General features: G+C 54.1%; 11 non-coding genes across 11 annotated transcripts; all 11 read right to left on the bottom strand.

The window, feature by feature from the left end:
• Positions 1-3506: 3506 nt before the first annotated feature.
• Positions 3507-3579, bottom strand: TRNAA-AGC. Its single transcript has one exon. It is a non-coding gene; the product is annotated as a tRNA-Ala (tRNA).
• A 1123-nt stretch (positions 3580-4702) lies between these two features.
• Positions 4703-4792, bottom strand: TRNAY-GUA. Its single transcript is given in 2 exon segments — positions 4703-4738; positions 4756-4792. It is a non-coding gene; the product is annotated as a tRNA-Tyr (tRNA).
• A 1967-nt stretch (positions 4793-6759) lies between these two features.
• Positions 6760-6849, bottom strand: TRNAY-GUA. Its single transcript is given in 2 exon segments — positions 6760-6795; positions 6813-6849. It is a non-coding gene; the product is annotated as a tRNA-Tyr (tRNA).
• A 774-nt stretch (positions 6850-7623) lies between these two features.
• On the bottom strand, positions 7624-7696 carry TRNAA-AGC. Its single transcript has one exon. It is a non-coding gene; the product is annotated as a tRNA-Ala (tRNA).
• A 1123-nt stretch (positions 7697-8819) lies between these two features.
• On the bottom strand, positions 8820-8909 carry TRNAY-GUA. The gene is given in 2 exon segments: positions 8820-8855; positions 8873-8909. It is a non-coding gene; the product is annotated as a tRNA-Tyr (tRNA).
• A 1964-nt stretch (positions 8910-10873) lies between these two features.
• Positions 10874-10963, bottom strand: TRNAY-GUA. Its single transcript is given in 2 exon segments — positions 10874-10909; positions 10927-10963. It is a non-coding gene; the product is annotated as a tRNA-Tyr (tRNA).
• Positions 10964-11738: 775 nt separating this feature from the next.
• Positions 11739-11811, bottom strand: TRNAA-AGC. The gene has a single exon. It is a non-coding gene; the product is annotated as a tRNA-Ala (tRNA).
• Positions 11812-12934: 1123 nt separating this feature from the next.
• TRNAY-GUA lies at positions 12935-13024 on the bottom strand. The gene is given in 2 exon segments: positions 12935-12970; positions 12988-13024. It is a non-coding gene; the product is annotated as a tRNA-Tyr (tRNA).
• Positions 13025-13800: 776 nt separating this feature from the next.
• Positions 13801-13873, bottom strand: TRNAA-AGC. The gene has a single exon. It is a non-coding gene; the product is annotated as a tRNA-Ala (tRNA).
• Positions 13874-14996: 1123 nt separating this feature from the next.
• On the bottom strand, positions 14997-15086 carry TRNAY-GUA. Its single transcript is given in 2 exon segments — positions 14997-15032; positions 15050-15086. It is a non-coding gene; the product is annotated as a tRNA-Tyr (tRNA).
• Positions 15087-15846: 760 nt separating this feature from the next.
• On the bottom strand, positions 15847-15919 carry TRNAA-AGC. The gene has a single exon. It is a non-coding gene; the product is annotated as a tRNA-Ala (tRNA).
• Positions 15920-20535: the final 4616 nt, after the last annotated feature.

Below are 20535 nucleotides of genomic sequence, written 5' to 3'. Positions count from 1 at the left end.
GACACTGGATTTGAGGCTTATTACAATCTATAACCAGCTACCTTCCTCACCCTTTCTTTCCCTCCAAACGGGGTGTTAATGGGCCACTTTACCTTGAAATATGTTAATTATGCTAAACATTCTCTTCCACCTCATATTTAGCAGTGGCACTCTGAGGCTACATCTACACTACAACATTTATAGCAGCACTGCTGTAGCGCTTGTGGTGGCAATGATCTAATCCAGAGATTTTCAATCTTTCTGAATGGGTGGCCACTTTCACACAGTGTGAAACCTCTGAGTGTGACTCCCCCATAAAAATGGGGGGTAATTTTATTTAATGGGGGTTTGGGGCTGTCAGCCCCACAGAGCTGACAGCTCATGTCCCCCATGTAACCATTTTGCAACAGCCTGAGGGATTACAAACCCTATTTTATGAATCGCTATGTGATGGGAGAGAGCTCTCCCATTAGCTTAATAACTCCTATCTCTGGGAGAAGCGGTAGCTATGTTGGTGGGAATAACTCACATTCCTCAGTAACGTAAATTATACCGAAATAACCTGTAGTGCAGAAAAGTCTCTAGATATTTTCCTATGCTGCACAAGAACTCAGTATAAGATTAAAAGCATCTCCCTTTCACCAATGAAACTCTGTCGTTTCATCAAATAAAATATATTACCTAGTCTCTAAAAACCTGTATACTGCTATTCACTTAGATGGGACTACTCACGTGGTCAAGTGCTTCACTGGCAACTCAGTGAAAGAGGTGCCAGTGAAGCACTTGACCACGTGAGTAGTCCCATCTAAGTGAATAGATGCTCTTTCACTGAAAAATTCAGCAAAGGAAAAGACCTTTAAGAAAAGCTGTTTCATTGGTGTCCGTTCAGCCTTAACAACACTAAAGAGCGTTTCCTGTTCCCTTCCTCACTGCCACCAGACACTACATTCCCGCGGCAGCTCTGTCAGCTGAGCTATTGAAGGAAGACAGGAGCAAAGGGACACGAATCGGTAAACTCGGGTTGTACCGTACGACTGGAGAATTGCTAACGTAGTTCCTATCTTTAAGAAAGGGAGAAAGAGTGATCCAAGTAACTATGCCTGTTAGTTTGATATCTGTAGTATGTAAGGTCTTGGAAAAATTTTTGAAGGAGAAAGTAGTTAAGGACATTGAGGTCAATGGTAATTGGGACAAAGTACAACATGGTTTTACTAAAGGTAAATCGTGCCAAACCAACCTGATCTCCTTCTTTGAGAAAGAGACAGACTATTTAGACAAGGAAATGTAGTAGACCTAATTTACCTCGATTGCAGTAAGGCATTTGACACGGTTCCACATGTGGAATTATTAGTCAAATTGGATAAGATGGGGATCAATATGAAAACTGAAAGGTGGATAAGGAACTGGTTAAAGGGGAGACTACAACGGGTCGTACTGAAGGGTGAACTGTCAAGCTGGAGGAGGTTACTAGTGGAGTTCCTCAAGGATCAGTTCTGAGACCAATCTTATTTAACCTTTTTATTACTGACCTTGGCACAAAAAGCGGGAATGTGCTAATAAAGTTCGCAGATGACACAAAGCTGGGGGGTATTGCTAACACGGAGAAGGACCAGGATATCATACAGGAAGATCTGGACGACCTTGTAAACTGGAGTAATAGTAATAGGATGAAATTTAATAGTGAAAAGTGCAAGGTCATGCACTTAGGGATTAATAATAAGAACTTTAGATGTAGATTGGGGACGCATCAGTTGGAAGCAACAGAGGAGGAGAAGGACCTTGGGGTATTGGTAGATCACAAGATGACTATGAGCCACCAATGTGAGATGGCCGTTAAAAAAGCTAATGCGGTTTTAGGATGCATCAGGCGACGCATTTCCAGCAAAGATAAGGAGGTGTTAGTACCGTTATATAAGGCGCTGGTGAGACCCCACCTGGAATACTGTGTGCAGTTCTGGTCTCCCATGTTAAGAAGGATGAATTCAAACTGGAACAGTTTCAGAGACAGGCTACTAGGATGATCCGAGGAATGGAAAACCGGTCATATGAAAGGAGACTCAAAGAGCTTGGCTTCTTTAGTCTAGCCAAAAGAAGGCTGAGGGGGGATATGCTTACTCTTTATAAATATATCAGAGGGATTAATATTAGGGAGGGAGAGGAATTATTTAAGCTTAGTACCAATGTAGATACAAGAACGAATGGGTATAAACTGGACACTAGGAAGTTTAGACTTGAAATTAGATGAAAATTTCTAACCATTAGAGGAGTGAAGTTCTGGAACAACCTTCCAAGGGGAGTAGTGGGGGAAAAAGACATATCTGGCTTTAGGATTAAGCTTGATAAGTTTATGGAAGGGATGGTATGATGGGAGAGCCTAATTTTGGCAACTGATCTTTGATTATCGCCAGATAAGTATGCCCAGTGGTTGGTGATGGGATGGGATCTGAGTTACTGCAGAGAATTCTTTTCAGAGTGCTGGCTGGTGAGTCTTGCCCACATGCTCAAGGTTTAGCTGATCGCCATATTTGGGGTCGGGAAGGAATTTTCCTCCTGGCAGATTGGCAGAGGTTTTTCGCCTTCCCCTGCAGCGTGGGGCATGGGTCACTTGCTGGTGGATTCTCTGCAGCTTGAGGCCTTCAAACCACAATTTGAAGACTTCAATAACTCAGGCATAGGTTAGGGGTTTGTTATAGAACTGGATGGGTAGGGTTCTGTGGCCTGCTTTGTGCAGGGGGTCAGACTAGATGATCACATTGGTCCTTCTGACCCTAGAATCTATGAGCCACTCAAGGTGTCAGGCAGAACTGCCACTGGCACTAACGCATAAGTATAGGCTTGCATCTGCCCAGCCCTTGAAAGGAATAAGCAACACACACTTAGCCCTTCATCCTCACGGCTGCCACTGGGGCTGGGCAGCCGCCTAGTTTACCCTCAATTCACCCACTGGGAAGCCCATGCACAGCTACCGCTCAAAGGTTCCCTAACAGGCATGGCATGAAGACAAGGCCACAAGTTAAGAACGGAACGCCGGGGGCGCAACGCTAGCCCTGCCTGCTAGCCGGGGCGCCGCATCCTCCCGCTGACCCGCAAGGGACCCGGGATTGTCTCAAGCACGCGCAGCACAAAGTTGGGACCCCAGCCCTGATTCCCACTCAGAATAGGGACGGCGGTGCAATGGAAAACATGTTCAGGGCCTCCTGCCTGGCTTCAACGGGGCCTTTTAAACCACAACATTTTCACAGTCCATTCCCCTTCCCCTTCCTCAATAATGGACACATTCCCGCTCCTACCCTTTCACACCCGACTCGGCCTCCCATGCCTACATCAGGGAAAAACAAACACAAAGCGACTGGCAACAGAAAAGAACTCACACACACACACACACTCCAGAAAGAGAAGTTGCCCCTTTTGCTCCCCCAGGACAAAAGGCTTACCGCAAAGCCAAGAGCGGACCGCAACGCTCCTTTCTGCGCAGACATAAATGATGCAGGCGGGTGGGGATGAAAAAAGGAGAAAGACCGACAGTCTGGAGAATGCGGGCATCGATCCCGCTACCTCTCGCATGCTAAGCGAGCGCTCTACCATTTGAGCTAATTCCCCATGCCTATGCCAAGAGACCCGCCCTCTCCGCCACGCCCTGTCAACTCAGCGCAAACCCCATCCAGCGATCGCTTCACACCGCAAAACAAACTACCTTTATGCTTGCACACCCCCTCGGAAAGGACCGCCGCTCAACAAGGACACCTGGCATAGCAAAGAACGCTGCTCCCCTTTCTTGCCTTTCAAGCAAATACACCTTGCCAGAGACCATCACAGAAACTCACACACGCCCAGGCTTTGCACTCCCACACACACCTAACGCCTCTGCTCATGACAACAAGAAGAGCAAAAACTGCAAAGGAAAGGGGACGAGTTGCCTCCCTGCCCGCCTAGGCCAAGGACAGCAAAGCTTCGGATTATCTACGCATAGCCCGGCAGCTCCTTGCCAGAAAGTCCGCCAGATCCGGCTTGTAGCAATTCTCCACCAGAAGCCTTTTACACACTATGTGCAGTCACGGTTGCCCAAAGCAATCCCAGCTCTACCAATGGGATGGACAAAAGCCCAAAACGGAAAGAAATGGAACCGCTCCCTCACACTACTCCATAAACTGAGCTCTGTGACGCCGGGGAAAGATGGACAAAGAGAGAGCAAACCACTGAAACGCACACATTGCTACAACGGGGAGCATAATAGCCTGCCGTCAGCAGCGCACACAATGGGTTGAGCCTGAAGGACAAGGGACTCTCAGCCACTAAAGGGCCTTTCCTATCCCCCCCCACGTTAGCCCACTCCCTGCCACCAGAAACTACGTCCCCGCGGCACCTCTGCCCCATGCAAAACAAAAACGGAGACGGCTTGGGGACATAGCTACGGCCGGTCTCTGTTAAGAACAAAGGCGCCCCGCTACCAGGGTGAGAAATGCCACTTCCGAAGCCTGAGATCCATAGCTAGATGTCTACGCTGTGAGTGCGGGAGGGTGAAGAGAAAGGAACTCTGCCTATACAGGCGAAAACTGCGGCCTAGGTACTTGGAAAGAGGTGTGGTAGATGAAAGTAGTGGCAAGCGGTGCTTTAAATGCAGCAGACTTCCAGCGGCCAGTCTCGCACGAGTGGAGGGAAACATGGCGGTGGCCAGAGTGGGCGCTCTAAAGAAGAGCGTGTAACCGAGGAAACAAAAGCCCACTCCTTCGAGCCGGAGTTGAACCAGCGACCTAAGGATTCCCAGGGGAACGAAGCCTACAGTCCTCCGCTCTACCAGCTGAGCTACCGAAGGAAGACAGGAGCAAAGGGACACGAGTCACTCAAGGTGTCAGGCAGAACTGCCACTGGCACTAACGCATAATTATAGGCTTGCCTCTGCCCAGCCCTTGAAAGGAATAAGCGACACACACCTAGCCCTTCATCCTCACGGCTGCCCCGGGGGCTGGGTAGCCGCCTAGTTTACCCTCAATTCACCCACCGGGAAGCCCGCACACAGCTACCGCTCAAAGGCTCCCTGACAGGCATGGCACGAAGACAAGGCCGCAAGGTAAGAACGGAACGCCGGGGGCGCGACGCTAGCCCTGCCTGCTAGCCGGGACGCCGCATCCTCCCGCTGACCCGCAAGGGACCCGGGATTGTCTCAAGCACGCGCAGCACAATGTTGGGACCCCAGCCCTGATTCCCACTCAGAATAGGGACGGCGGTGCAATGGAAAACATGTTCAGGGCCTCCTGCCTGGCTTCAACGGGGCCTTTTAAACCACAACATTTTCACAGTCCATTCCCCTTCCCCTTCCTCAATAATGGACACATTCCCGCTCCTACCCTTTCACACCCGACTCGGCCTCCCACGCCTACCTCAGGAAAAACAAACACAAAGCGACTGGCAACAGAAAAGAACTCACACACACACACACACACACTCCAGAAAGAGAAGTTGCCCCTTTTGCTCCCCCAGGACAAAAGGCTTACCACAAAGCCAAGAGCGGACCGCAACGCTCCTTTCTGCGCAGACATAAATGGTGCAGGCGGGTGGGGATGAAAAAAGGAGAAAGACCGACAGTCTGGAGAATGCGGGCATCGATCCCACTACCTCTCGCATGCTAAGCGAGCACTTTACTATTTGAGCTAATTCCCCATGCCTATGCCAGGACACCTGCCCTCTCCGCCACGCCCTGTCAACTCAGCGCAAACCCCATCCAGCGATCGCTTCACACCGCAAAACAAACTACCTTTATGCTTGCACACCCCCTCGGAAAGGACCGCCGCTCAACAAGGACACCTGGCATAGCAAAGAACGCTGCTCCCCTTTCTTGCCTTTCAAGCAAATACACCTTGCCAGAGACCATCACAGAAACTCACACACGCCCAGGCTTTGCACTCCCACACACACCTAACGCCTCTGCTCATGACAACAAGAAGAGCAAAACTGCAAAGGAAAGGGGACGAGTTGCCTCCCTGCCCGCCTAGGCCAAGGACAGCAAAGCTTCGGATTATCTACGCATAGCCCGGCAGCTCCTTGCCAGAAAGTCCGCCAGATCCGGCTTGTAGCAATTCTCCGCCAGAAGCCTTTTACACACTATGTGCAGTCACGGTTGCCCAAAGCAATCCCAGCTCTACCAATGGGATGGACAAAAGCCCAAAACGGAAAGAAATGGAACCGCTCCCTCACACTACTCCATAAACTGAGCTCTGTGACGCCGGGGAAAGATGGACAAAGAGAGAGCAAACCACTGAAACGCACACATTGCTACAAGGGGGAGCATAATAGCCCGCCGTCAGCAGCGCACACAATGGGTTGAGCCTGAAGGACAAGGGACTCTCAGCCACTAAAGGGCCTTTCCTATCCCCCCCCACGTTAGCCCACTCCCTGCCACCAGAAACTACGTCCCCGCGGCACCTCTGCCCCATGCAAAACAAAAACGGAGACGGCTTGGGGACATAGCTACGGCCGGTCTCTGTTAAGAACAAAGGCGCCCCGCTACCAGGGTGAGAAATGCCACTTCCGAAGCCTGAGATCCATAGCTAGATGGCTACGCTGTGAGTGCGGGAGGGTGAAGAGAAAGGAACTCTGCCTATAAAGGCGAAAACTGCGGCCTAGGTACTTGGAAAGAGGTGTGGTAGATGAAAGTAGTGGCAAGCGGTGCTTTAAATGCAGCAGACTTCCAGCGGCCAGTCTCGCACGAGTGGAGGGAAACATGGCGGTGGCCAGAGTGGGCGCTCTAAAGAAGAGCGTGTAACCGAGGAAACAAAAGCCCACTCCTTCGAGCCGGAGTTGAACCAGCGACCTAAGGATTCCCAGGGGAACGAAGCCTACAGTCCTCCGCTCTACCAGCTGAGCTACCGAAGGAAGACAGGAGCAAAGGGACACGAGTCACTCAAGGTGTCAGGCAGAACTGCCACTGGCACTAACGCATAATTATAGGCGTGCCTCTGCCCAGCCCTTGAAAGGAATAAGCGACACACACCTAGCCCTTCATCCTCACGACTGCCCCTGGGGCTGGGTAGCCGCCTAGTTTACCCTCAATTCACCCACCGGGAAGCCCGCACACAGCTACCGCTCAAAGGCTCCCTGACAGGCATGGCACGAAGACAAGGCCGCAAGGTAAGAACGGAACGCCGGGGGCGCGACGCTAGCCCTGCCTGCTAGCCGGGACGCCGCATCCTCCCGCTGACCCGCAAGGGACCCGGGATTGTCTCAAGCACGCGCAGCACAATGTTGGGACCCCAGCCCTGATTCCCACTCAGAATAGGGACGGCGGTGCAATGGAAAACATGTTCAGGGCCTCCTGCCTGGCTTCAACGGGGCCTTTTAAACCACAACATTTTCACAGTCCATTCCCCTTCCCCTTCCTCAATAATGGACACATTCCCGCTCCTACCCTTTCACACCCGACTCGGCCTCCCACGCCTACCTCAGGAAAAACAAACACAAAGCGACTGGCAACAGAAAAGAACTCACACACACACACACACACACACTCCAGAAAGAGAAGTTGCCCCTTTTGCTCCCCCAGGACAAAAGGCTTACCGCAAAGCCAAGAGCGGACCGCAACGCTCCTTTCTGCGCAGACATAAATGGTGCAGGCGGGTGGGGATGAAAAAAGGAGAAAGACCGACAGTCTGGAGAATGCAGGCATCGATCCCGCTACCTCTCGCATGCTAAGCGAGCGCTCTACCATTTGAGCTAATTCCCCATGCCTATGCCAGGAAACCTGCCCTCTCCGCCACGCCCTGTCAACTCAGCGCAAACCCCATCCAGCGATCGCTTCACACCGCAAAACAAACTACCTTTATGCTTGCACACCCCCTCGGAAAGGACCGCCGCTCAACAAGGACACCTGGCATAGCAAAGAACGCTGCTCCCCTTTCTTGCCTTTCAAGCAAATACACCTTGCCAGAGACCATCACAGAAACTCACACACGCCCAGGCTTTGCACTCCCACACACACCTAACGCCTCTGCTCATGACAACAAGAAGAGCAAAGACTGCAAAGGAAAGGGGACGAGTTGCCTCCCTGCCCGCCTAGGCCAAGGACAGCAAAGCTTCGGATTATCTACGCATAGCCCGGCAGCTCCTTGCCAGAAAGTCCGCCAGATCCGGCTTGTACCAATTCTCCGCCAGAAGCCTTTTACACACTATGTGCAGTCACGGTTGCCCAAAGCAATCCCAGCTCTACCAATGGGATGGACAAAAGCCCAAAACGGAAAGAAATGGAACCGCTCCCTCACACTACTCCATAAACTGAGCTCTGTGACGCCGGGGAAAGATGGACAAAGAGAGAGCAAACCACTGAAACGCACACATTGCTACAAGGGGGAGCATAATAGCCCGCCGTCAGCAGCGCACACAATGGGTTGAGCCTGAAGGACAAGGGACTCTCAGCCACTAAAGGGCCTTTCCTATCCCCCCCCACGTTAGCCCACTCCCTGCCACCAGAAACTACGTCCCCGCGGCACCTCTGCCCCATGCAAAACAAAAACGGAGACGGCTTGGGGACATAGCTACGGCCGGTCTCTGTTAAGAACAAAGGCGCCCCGCTACCAGGGTGAGAAATGCCACTTCCGAAGCCTGAGATCCATAGCTAGATGGCTACGCTGTGAGTGCGGGAGGGTGAAGAGAAAGGAACTCTGCCTATACAGGCGAAAACTGCGGCCTAGGTACTTGGAAAGAGGTGTGGTAGATGAAAGTAGTGGCAAGCGGTGCTTTAAATGCAGCAGACTTCCAGCGGCCAGTCTCGCACGAGTGGAGGGAAACATGGCGGTGGCCAGAGTGGGCGCTCTAAAGAAGAGCGTGTAACCGAGGAAACAAAAGCCCACTCCTTCTAGCCGGAGTTGAACCAGCGACCTAAGGATTCCCAGGGGAACGAAGCCTACAGTCCTCCGCTCTACCAGCTGAGCTACCGAAGGAAGACAGGAGCAAAGGGACACGAGTCACTCAAGGTGTCAGGCAGAACTGCCACTGGCACTAACGCATAATTATAGGCTTGCCTCTGCCCAGCCCTTGAAAGGAATAAGCGACACACACCTAGCCCTTCATCCTCACGGCTGCCCCGGGGGCTGGGTAGCCGCCTAGTTTACCCTCAATTCACCCACCGGGAAGCCCGCACACAGCTACCGCTCAAAGGCTCCCTGACAGGCATGGCACGAAGACAAGGCCGCAAGGTAAGAACGGAACGCCGGGGGCGCGACGCTAGCCCTGCCTGCTAGCCGGGACGCCGCATCCTCCCGCTGACCCGCAAGGGACCCGGGATTGTCTCAAGCACGTGCAGCACAATGTTGGGACCCCAGCCCTGATTCCCACTCAGAATAGGGACGGCGGTGCAATGGAAAACATGTTCAGGGCCTCCTGCCTGGCTTCAACGGGGCCTTTTAAACCACAACATTTTCACAGTCCATTCCCCTTCCCCTTCCTCAATAATGGACACATTCCCGCTCCTACCCTTTCACACCCGACTCGGCCTCCCACGCCTACCTCAGGAAAAACAAACACAAAGCGACGGGCAACAGAAAAGAACTCACACACACACACACACTCCAGAAAGAGAAGTTGCCCTTTTTGCTCCCCAAGGACAAAAGGCTTACCACAAAGCCAAGAGCGGACCGCAACGCTCCTTTCTGCGCAGACATAAATGGTGCAGGCGGGTGGGGATGAAAAAAGGAGAAAGACCGACAGTCTGGAGAATGCAGGCATCGATCCCACTACCTCTCGCATGCTAAGCGAGCGCTCTACCATTTGAGCTAATTCCCCATGCCTATGCCAGGAGACCCGCCCTCTCCGCCACGCCCTGTCAACTCAGCGCAAACCCCATCCAGCGATCGCTTCACACCGCAAAACAAACTACCTTTATGCTTGCACACCCCCTCGGAAAGGACCGCCGCTCAACAAGGACACCTGGCATAGCAAAGAACGCTGCTCCCCTTTCTTGCCTTTCAAGCAAATACACCTTGCCAGAGACCATCACAGAAACTCACACACGCCCAGGCTTTGCACTCCCACACACACCTAACGCCTCTGCTCATGACAACAAGAAGAGCAAAAACTGCAAAGGAAAGGGGACGAGTTGCCTCCCTGCCCGCCTAGGCCAAGGACAGCAAAGCTTCGGATTATCTACGCATAGCCCGGCAGCTCCTTGCCAGAAAGTCCGCCAGATCCGGCTTGTAGCAATTCTCCGCCAGAAGCCTTTTACACACTATGTGCAATCACTGTTGCCCAAAGCAATCCCAGCTCTACCAATGGGATGGACAAAAGCCCAAAACGGAAAGAAATGGAACCGCTCCCTCACACTACTCCATAAACTGAGCTCTGTGACGCCGGGGAAAGATGGACAAAGAGAGAGCAAACCACTGAAACGCACACATTGCTACAACGGGGAGCATAATAGCCCGCCGTCAGCAGCGCACACAATGGGTTGAGCCTGAAGGACAAGGGACTCTCAGCCACTAAAGGGCCTTTCCTATCCCCCCCCACGTTAGCCCACTCCCTGCCACCAGAAACTACGTCCCCGCGGCACCTCTGCCCCATGCAAAACAAAAACGGAGACGGCTTGGGGACATAGCTACGGCCGGTCTCTGTTAAGAACAAAGGCGCCCCGCTACCAGGGTGAGAAATGCCACTTCCGAAGCCTGAGATCCATAGCTAGATGTCTACGCTGTGAGTGCGGGAGGGTGAAGAGAAAGGAACTCTGCCTATACAGGCGAAAACTGCGGCCTAGGTACTTGGAAAGAGGTGTGGTAGATGAAAGTAGTGGCAAGCTGTGCGTTAAATGCAGCAGACTTCCAGCGGCCAGTCTCGCACGAATGGAGGGAAACATGGCGGTGGACAGAGTGGGCGCTCTAAAGAAGAGCGTGTAACCGAGGAAACAAAAGCCCACTCCTTCGAGCCGGAGTTGAACCAGCGACCTAAGGATTCCCAGGGGAACAAAGCCTACAGTCCTCCGCTCTACCAGCTGAGCTACCGAAGGAAGACAGGAGCAAAGGGACACGAGTCACTCAAGGTGTCAGGCAGAACTGCCACTGGCACTAACGCATAATTATAGGCTTGCCTCTGCCCAGCCCTTGAAAGGAATAAGCGACACACACCTAGCCCTTCATCCTCACGGCTGCCCCGGGGGCTGGGTAGCCGCCTAGTTTACCCTCAATTCACCCACCGGGAAGCCCGCACACAGCTACCGCTCAAAGGCTCCCTGACAGGCATGGCACGAAGACAAGGCCGCAAGGTAAGAACGGAACGCCGGGGGCGCGACGCTAGCCCTGCCTGCTAGCCGGGACGCCGCATCCTCCCGCTGACCCGCAAGGGACCCGGGATTGTCTCAAGCACAGCGCAGCACAATGTTGGGACCCCAGCCCTGATTCCCACTCAGAATAGGGACGGCGGTGCAATGGAAAACATGTTCAGGGCCTCCTGCCTGGCTTCAACGGGGCCTTTTAAACCACAACATTTTCACAGTCCATTCCCCTTCCCCTTCCTCAATAATGGACACATTCCCGCTCCTACCCTTTCACACCCGACTCGGCCTCCCACGCCTACCTCAGGAAAAACAAACACAAAGCGACTGGCAACAGAAAAGAACTCACACACACACACACACACACACTCCAGAAAGAGAAGTTGCCCCTTTTGCTCCCCCAGGACAAAAGGCTTACCGCAAAGCCAAGAGCGGACCGCAACGCTCCTTTCTGCGCAGACATAAATGGTGCAGGCGGGTGGGGATGAAAAAAGGAGAAAGACCGACAGTCTGGAGAATGCGGGCATCGATCCCACTACCTCTCGCATGCTAAGCGAGCGCTCTACCATTTGAGCTAATTCCCCATGCCTATGCCAAGAGACCTGCCCTCTCCGCCACGCTCTGTCAACTCAGCGCAAACCCCATCCAGCGATCGCTTCACACCGCAAAACAAACTACCTTTATGCTTGCACACCCCCTCGGAAAGGACCGCCGCTCAACAAGGACACCTGGCATAGCAAAGAACGCTGATCCCCTTTCTTGCCTTTCAAGCAAATACACCTTGCCAGAGACCATCACAGAAACTCACACACGCCCAGGCTTTGCACTCCCACACACACCTAACGCCTCTGCTCATGACAACAAGAAGAGCAAAACCTGCAAAGGAAAGGGGACGAGTTGCCTCCCTGCCCGCCTAGGCCAAGGACAGCAAAGCTTCGGATTATCTACGCATAGCCCGGCAGCTCCTTGCCAGAAAGTCCGCCAGATCCGGCTTGTAGCAATTCTCCGCCAGAAGCCTTTTACACACTATGTGCAGTCACGGTTGCCCAAAGCAATCCCAGCTCTACCAATGGGATGGACAAAAGCCCAAAACGGAAAGAAATGGAACCGCTCCCTCACACTACTCCATTAACTGAGCTCTGTGACGCCGGGGAAAGATGGACAAAGAGAGAGCAAACCACTGAAACGCACACATTGCTACAAGGGGGAGCATAATAGCCCGCCGTCAGCAGCGCACACAATGGGTTGAGCCTGAAGGACAAGGGACTCTCAGCCACTAAAGGGCCTTTCCTATCCCCCCCCACGTTAGCCCACTCCCTGCCACCAGAAACTACGTCCCCGCGGCACCTCTGCCCCATGCATAACAAAAACGGAGACGGCTTGGGGACATAGCTACGGCCGGTCTCTGTTAAGAACAAAGGCACCCCGCTACCAGGGTGAGAAATGCCACTTCCGAAGCCTGAGATCCATAGCTAGATGGCTACGCTGTGAGTGCGGGAGGGTGAAGAGAAAGGAACTCTGCCTATACAGGCGAAAACTGCGGCCTAGGTACTTGGAAAGAGGTGTGGTAGATGAAAGTAGTGGCAAGCGGTGCTTTAAATGCAGCAGACTTCCAGCGGCCAGTCTCGCACGAATGGAGGGAAACATGGCGGTGGCCAGAGTGGGCGCTCTAAAGAAGAGCGTGTAACCGAGGAAACAAATGCCCACTCCTTTGAGCCGGAGTTGAACCAGCGACCTAAGGAGTCCCAGGGGAACGAAGCCTACAGTCCTCCGCTCTACCAGCTGAGCTACCGAAGGAAGACAGGAGCAAAGGGACACGAGTCACTCAAGGTGTCAGGCAGAACTGCCACTGGCACTAACGCATAATTATAGGCTTGCCTCTGCCCAGCCCTTGAAAGGAATAAGCGACACACACCTAGCCCTTCATCCTCACGGCTGCCCCGGGGGCTGGGTAGCCGCCTAGTTTACCCTCAATTCACCCACCGGGAAGCCCGCACACAGCTACCGCTCAAAGGCTCCCTGACAGGCATGGCACGAAGACAAGGCCGCAAGGTAAGAACAGAACGCCGGGGGCGCGACGCTAGCCCTGCCTGCTAGCCGGGACGCCGCATCCTCCCGCTGACCCGCAAGGGACCCGGGATTGTCTCAAGCACGCGCAGCACAATGTTGGGACCCCAGCCCTGATTCCCACTCAGAATAGGGACGGCGGTGCAATGGAAAACATGTTCAGGGCCTCCTGCCTGGCTTCAACGGGGCCTTTTAAACCACAACATTTTCACAGTCCATTCCCCTTCCCCTTCCTCAATAATGGACACATTCCCGCTCCTACCCTTTCACACCCGACTCGGCCTCCCACGCCTACCTCAGGAAAAACAAACACAAAGCGACTGGCAACAGAAAAGAACTCACACACACACACACACACACACACTCCAGAAAGAGAAGTTGCCCCTTTTGCTCCCCCAGGACAAAAGGCTTACCGCAAAGCCAAGAGCGGACCGCAACGCTCCTTTCTGCGCAGACATAAATGGTGCAGGCGGGTGGGGATGAAAAAAGGAGAAAGACCGACAGTCTGGAGAATGCGGGCATCGATCCCGCTACCTCTCGCATGCTAAGCGAGCGCTCTACCATTTGAGCTAATTCCCCATGCCCATGCCAGGAGACCCGCCCTCTCCGCCACGCCCTGTCAACTCAGCGCAAACCCCATCCAGCGATCGCTTCACACCGCAAAACAAACTACCTTTATGCTTGCACACCCCCTCGGAAAGGACCGCCGCTCAACAAGGACACCTGGCATAGCAAAGAACGCTGCTCCCCTTTCTTGCCTTTCAAGCAAATACACCTTGCCAGAGACCATCACAGAAACTCACACACGCCCAGGCTTTGCACTCCCACACACACCTAACGCCTCTGCTCATGACAACAAGAAGAGCAAAACCTGCAAAGGAAAGGGGACGAGTTGCCTCCCTGCCCGCCTAGGCCAAGGACAGCAAAGCTTCGGATTATCTACGCATAGCCCGGCAGCTCCTTGCCAGAAAGTCCGCCAGATCCGGCTTGTAGCAATTCTCCGCCAGAAGCCTTTTACACACTATGTGCAGTCACGGTTGCCCAAAGCAATCCCAGCTCTACCAATGGGATGGACAAAAGCCCAAAACGGAAAGAAATGGAACCGCTCCCTCACACTACTCCATAAACTGAGCTCTGTGACGCCGGGGAAAGATGGACAAAGAGAGAGCAAACCACTGAAACGCACACATTGCTACAAGGGGGAGCATAATAGCCCGCCGTCAGCAGCGCACACAATGGGTTGAGCCTGAAGGACAAGGGACTCTCAGCCACTAAAGGGCCTTTCCTATCCCCCCCCACGTTAGCCCACTCCCTGCCACCAGAAACTACGTCCCCGCGGCACCTCTGCCCCATGCAAAACAAAAACGGAGACGGCTTGGGGACATAGCTACGGCCGGTCTCTGTTAAGAACAAAGGCGCCCCGCTACCAGGGTGAGAAATGCCACTTCCGAAGCCTGAGATCCATAGCTAGATGGCTACGCTGTGAGTGCGGGAGGGTGAAGAGAAAGGAACTCTGCCTATACAGGCGAAAACTGCGGCCTAGGTACTTGGAAAGAGGTGTGGTAGATGAAAGTAGTGGCAAGCGGTGCTTTAAATGCAGCAGACTTCCAGCGGCCAGTCTCGCACGAATGGAGGGAAACATGGCGGTGGTCAGAGTGGGCGCTCTAAAGAAGAGCGTGTAACCGAGGAAACAAAAGCCCACTCCTTCGAGCCGGAGTTGAACCAGCGACCTAAGGATTCCCAGGGGAACGAAGCCTACAGTCCTCCGCTCTACCAGCTGAGCTACCGAAGGAAGACAGGAGCAAAGGGACACGAGTCACTCAAGGTGTCAGGCAGAACTGCCACTGGCACTAACGCATAATTATAGGCTTGCCTCTGCCCAGCCCTTGAAAGGAATAAGCGACACACACCTAGCCCTTCATCCTCACGGCTGCCCCGGGGGCTGGGTAGCCGCCTAGTTTACCCTCAATTCACCCACCGGGAAGCCCGCACACAGCTACCGCTCAAAGGCTCCCTGACAGGCATGGCACGAAGACAAGGCCGCAAGGTAAGAACGGAACGCCGGGGGCGCGACGCTAGCCCTGCCTGCTAGCCGGGACGCCGCATCCTCCCGCTGACCCGCAAGGGACCCGGGATTGTCTCAAGCACGCGCAGCACAATGTTGGGACCCCAGCCCTGATTCCCACTCAGAATAGGGACGGCGGTGCAATGGAAAACATGTTCAGGGCCTCCTGCCTGGCTTCAACGGGGCCTTTTAAACCACAACATTTTCACAGTCCATTCCCCTTCCCCTTCCTCAATAATGGACACATTCCCGCTCCTACCCTTTCACACCCGACTCGGCCTCCCACGCCTACCTCAGGAAAAACAAACACAAAGCGACTGGCAACAGAAAAGAACTCACACACACTCCAGAAAGAGAAGTTGCCCCTTTTGCTCCCCCAGGACAAAAGGCTTACCGCAAAGCCAAGAGCGGACTGCAACGCTCCTTTCTGCACAGACATAAATGGTGCAGGCGGGTGGGGATGAAAAAAGGAGAAAGACCGACAGTCTGGAGAATGCGAGCATCGATCCCGCTACCTCTCGCATGCTAAGCGAGCGCTCTACCATTTGAGCTAATTCCCCATGCCCATGCCAGGAGACCCGCCCTCTCCGCCACGCCCTGTCAACTCAGCGCAAACCCCATCCAGCGATCGCTTCACACCGCAAAACAAACTACCTTTATGCTTGCACACCCCCTCGGAAAGGACCGCCGCTCAACAAGGACACCTGGCATAGCAAAGAACGCTGCTCCCCTTTCTTGCCTTTCAAGCAAATACACCTTGCCAGAGACCATCACAGAAACTCACACACGCCCAGGCTTTGCACTCCCACACACACCTAACGCCTCTGCTCATGACAACAAGAAGAGCAAAAACTGCAAAGGAAAGGGGACGAGTTGCCTCCCTGCCCGCCTAGGCCAAGGACAGCAAAGCTTCGGATTATCTACGCATAGCCCGGCAGCTCCTTGCCAGAAAGTCCGCCAGATCCGGCTTGTAGCAATTCTCCGCCAGAAGCCTTTTACACACTATGTGCAGTCACGGTTGCCCAAAGCAATCCCAGCTCTACCAATGGGATGGACAAAAGCCCAAAACGGAAAGAAATGGAACCGCTCCCTCACACTACTCCATAAACTGAGCTCTGTGACGCCGGGGAAAGATGGACAAAGAGAGAGCAAACCACTGAAACGCACACATTGCTACAACGGGGAGCATAATAGCCCGCCGTCAGCAGCGCACACAATGGGTTGAGGACAAGGGACTCTCAGAAACTAAAGGGCCATTCCTATCCCCCCCCACGTTAGCCCACTCCCTGCCACCAGAAACTACGTCCCCGCGGCACCTCTGCCCCATGCAAAACAAAAACGGAGACGGCTTGGGGACATAGCTACGGCCGGTCTCTGTTAAGAACAAAGGCGCCCCGCTACCAGGGTGAGAAATGCCACTTCCGAAGCCTGAGATCCATAGCTAGATGGCTGCGCTGTGAGTGCGGGAGGGTGAAGAGAAAGGAACTCTGCCTATACAGGCGAAAACTGCGGCCTAGGTACTTGGAAAGAGGTGTGGTAGATGAAAGTAGTGGCAAGCGGTGCTTTAAATGCAGCAGACTTCCAGCGGCCAGTCTCGCACGAATGGAGGGAAACATGGCGGTGGACAGAGTGGGCGCTCTAAAGAAGAGCGTGTAACCGAGGAAACAAAAGCCCACTCCTTCGAGCCGGAGTTGAACCAGCGACCTAAGGATTCCCAGGGGAACGAAGCCTACAGTCTTCTGCTCTACCAGCTGAGCTACCAAAGGAAGACAGGAGCAAAGGGACACGAGTCACTCAAGGTGTCAGGCAGAACTGCTAGTGGCACTAACGCATAATTATAGGCTTGCCTCTGCCCAGCCCTTGAAAGGAATAAGCGACACACACCTAGCCCTTCATCCTCACGGCTGCCCCGGGGGCTGGGTAGCCGCCTAGTTTACCCTCAATTCACCCACCGGGAAGCCCGCACACAGCTACCGCTCAAAGGCTCCCTGACAGGCATGGCACAAAGACAAGGCGGCAAGGTAAGTACGCAACACCGGGGGCGCGACGCTAGCCCTTCCTGCTAGCCCTCCTGTCACGGAGTGTGGGGGAGTCCGGTCCTGCACCCCTCTTCCTGGGACTCACAGTGACTCTTAGCCAGCCAGTAAAACAGAAGGTTTATTGGACAACAGGAACACAGGTTACAGCAGAGCTTGCAGGCACAGTCAGGACCCTTCCACCGAGTCCCTCTGGGCTTTCAGTGTACTTGGATCCTAGCTAAGATACCCTGAATTCCGCCCATCAAGCCCCAACCCCAACTCAAACTGCTTCCCTCCTGCCACTCCCTTTCTTTGTCCCCTTCCCGGGCAAAGGTGTTGACCTTTCCCCTCCCTTACCTAGTTCAGGTTACAGGCCCTGGCATCGTCCATCCCCTAAAGTCCTCCCCTGGTCTCCCACTCCCCACACAGACAGTCCCTACTGCATCACCTCTCTCCCCCCTTCAAGACTGAACTGAGCAGGGTCACTCTGCCCAGTGACCTGGGGAAGTTCAGGGCCCCCTCTCCAGGACAACGCATCCGCTGTCAGGTTGGCACTTCCCTTCACATGAACCACGTCCATGTCATAGTCCTGCAGGAGCAGGCTCCACCTCAGGAGCTTGGCGTTGGCTCCTTTCATCTGGTGCAGCCAGGTCAGGGGAGAGTGGTCGGTGTACACAGTGAAGTGTCGCCCAAAGAGATATGGCTCTAGCTTCTTAAGGGCCCACACCATGGCCAGGCATTCCTTCTCGATGGCCGCTTAGTTCTGCTCCTGGGGTAGCAGCTTCTTACTCAGGTACACGATGGGGTGTCTCTCCCCCTTTTCATCCTCCTGCATTAACACCGCCCCCAGTCCCGTGTCTGAGGCATTGGTGAACACCATAAAGGGTTTGTCAAAATCTGGGTTTGCCAGAACTGGGCCATTAGCCAGAGCCTCCTTCAGCGCTCGGAAAGCCTCCTGGCACTGCTCAGTCCAGATCTCCTTGTCTGGCTTCCCCTTTTTGCACAGTTCAGTGATGGGGCCGACTAGAGGACTAAAGTGGGGCACGAACCTTTGATAGTACCCCGCCATCCCAATAAAGGCCTTGACCTGCTTTTTGGTTTGGGGAGCAGGCCAGTCTCTGATCACCTCCACCTTGGCTGGTTCCGGCTTCAGGCAGCCGCTCCCCACCCGATAGCCCAGGTAAGATACTTCAGCCATCCCCACCTTGCACTTCTCAGCCTTTACTGTTAACCCAGCCTTTTGGAGTCGGTCCAGGACTTGTTTAACCTGGGACATGTGGTCCTCCCAGGTCTGTCTGAAGACGCAGATGTCGTCAGTATATGCCACGGCAAAACTCTCCATCCCCCGCAGTAGCTGATCCACCAGGTGCTGGAAGGTGGCTGGCGCTCCCTTGAGGCCGAAGGACAGGGTCAGAAACTCATAGAGCCCCAGAGGGGTGATAAAGGCCGATTTCGGCCTGGCATCTGCGTCCAGCGGCACTTGCCAGTAGCCTTTGGTAAGATCCATAGTGGTGAGGTACCGAGCACCTCCCAGCTTGTCTAGGAGCTCGTCAGGCCTGGACATAGGGTAGGCATCAGATACGGTGATGGCATTGAGCTTTCGATAGTCCACACAGAACCGGATTGACCCATCCTTCTTGGGGACCAGCACCACTGGCAAGGCCCAAGGGCTGGAAGACGGCTGGATCACCCCCAAAGCCAGCATGTCCCTGACCTCTCTTTCAAGATCCTGGGCAGTTTTACCAGTAACCCGAAAAGGGGAGCATCTTATAGGGGGATGTGACCCGGTCTCCACCCGGTGGACAGTCAAATTAGTGCGTCCAGGCTGGTTGGAAAACAGCTGTCGGTATAGATGCAGCACCCCCCTGATCTCAGCGTGCTGGCCCGGGGTCAGTTGATCAGAGAGGGGAATCGCCTCCAGGGGGGAACCAGCTTTTGTCCCAGGGAATAGATCTACTAAGGGGTCATCTCCCTGCCCCTCCGAATGTCCACACGGCCAACACCACATTCCCCCTGTCATAGTATGGTTTCATCATGTTCACATGGTACACCCGACGGTGATGTGCCCGGTTTGACAGCTCCACCACATAGTTTACCTCATTCAGTTGCTTGATAAACCTTGAAGGGCCTTTCCCAGGCGGCCTGGAGTTTGTTTCTCCTCACGGGGATGAGAACCATCACCTGATCCCCGGTGGTGAACGCACGGGCTCATGCCATGCGGTCATACCAGACCTTCTGCCTCCTTTGGGCTCGGGCCAGATTCTCCCTGGCCAGGCCCATGAGCTTGGCCAGTCTTTCCCGGAAGGTCAGGACATACTCCACCACTGACTCTCCCTCGGGAGCGGCCTTCCCCTCCCATTCATCCCTCATCAGGTCTAGGGGCCCCCTTACCCGCCTTCCATACAACAGTTCGAAAGGTGAAAACCCGGTAGATTCCTGGGGTACCTCCCTGTACGCGAACAGCAGGTGAGGTAAGCACTTGTCCCAATTCTGTGGGTGCTGGTTCATAAATGTTTTTAGCATCATCTTCAGTGTCCCATTGAACCTTTCTACCAGCCCGTTGGACTGAGGGTGATACGCTGAGGCCCAGTTGTGCTGGACCCCACATTTCTGCCATAAGGACCGGAGCAGGGCCGACATGAAGTTGGACCCCTGGTCCGTTAAGACCTCCTTGGGGAACCCCACCCGGCTGAAAATTGTCAGTAGCGCATCTGCCACTGTGTCTGCTTCAATAGAGGACAAGGCCACCGCCTCGGGGTAGCGAGTGGCAAAATCCACCACCACCAGGATGTATTTCTTCCCTGACCGGGTCATCTTGCTGAGGGGTCCCACTATGTCCATGGCCACCTTCTGGAAAGGTTCTTCTATGATGGGTAAAGGCCTCAAAGCTGCTTTCCCCTTGTCCCGGGCCTTCCCCACCGTCTGGCAGGGGTCACAGGTTTGGCAGTACTGTCAGACATGGGTAAAGACCCCAGGCCAGTAAAAGTTCTGTAGCAGCCTCTGCCTGGTGCGCTGGATTCCCTGGTGCCCTGCGAGAGGGATGTCATGGGCCAGGTACAACAGCTTGTGACGGAACTTCTGGGGAACCACCAGCTGCCTCCTGATCCCCCATGACTCTACTTCCCCTGGGGGAGCCCATTCTTGGTACAGGAACCCCT

Source organism: Gopherus evgoodei, chromosome 2 (assembly GCF_007399415.2).
Source record: "Gopherus evgoodei ecotype Sinaloan lineage chromosome 2, rGopEvg1_v1.p, whole genome shotgun sequence".
In the NCBI taxonomy this organism is placed as follows: Eukaryota; Metazoa; Chordata; order Testudines; family Testudinidae; genus Gopherus; species Gopherus evgoodei.
Note: the sequence above shows the minus strand (reverse complement) of the source record. Positions and strands in the feature narration are given on the sequence as shown.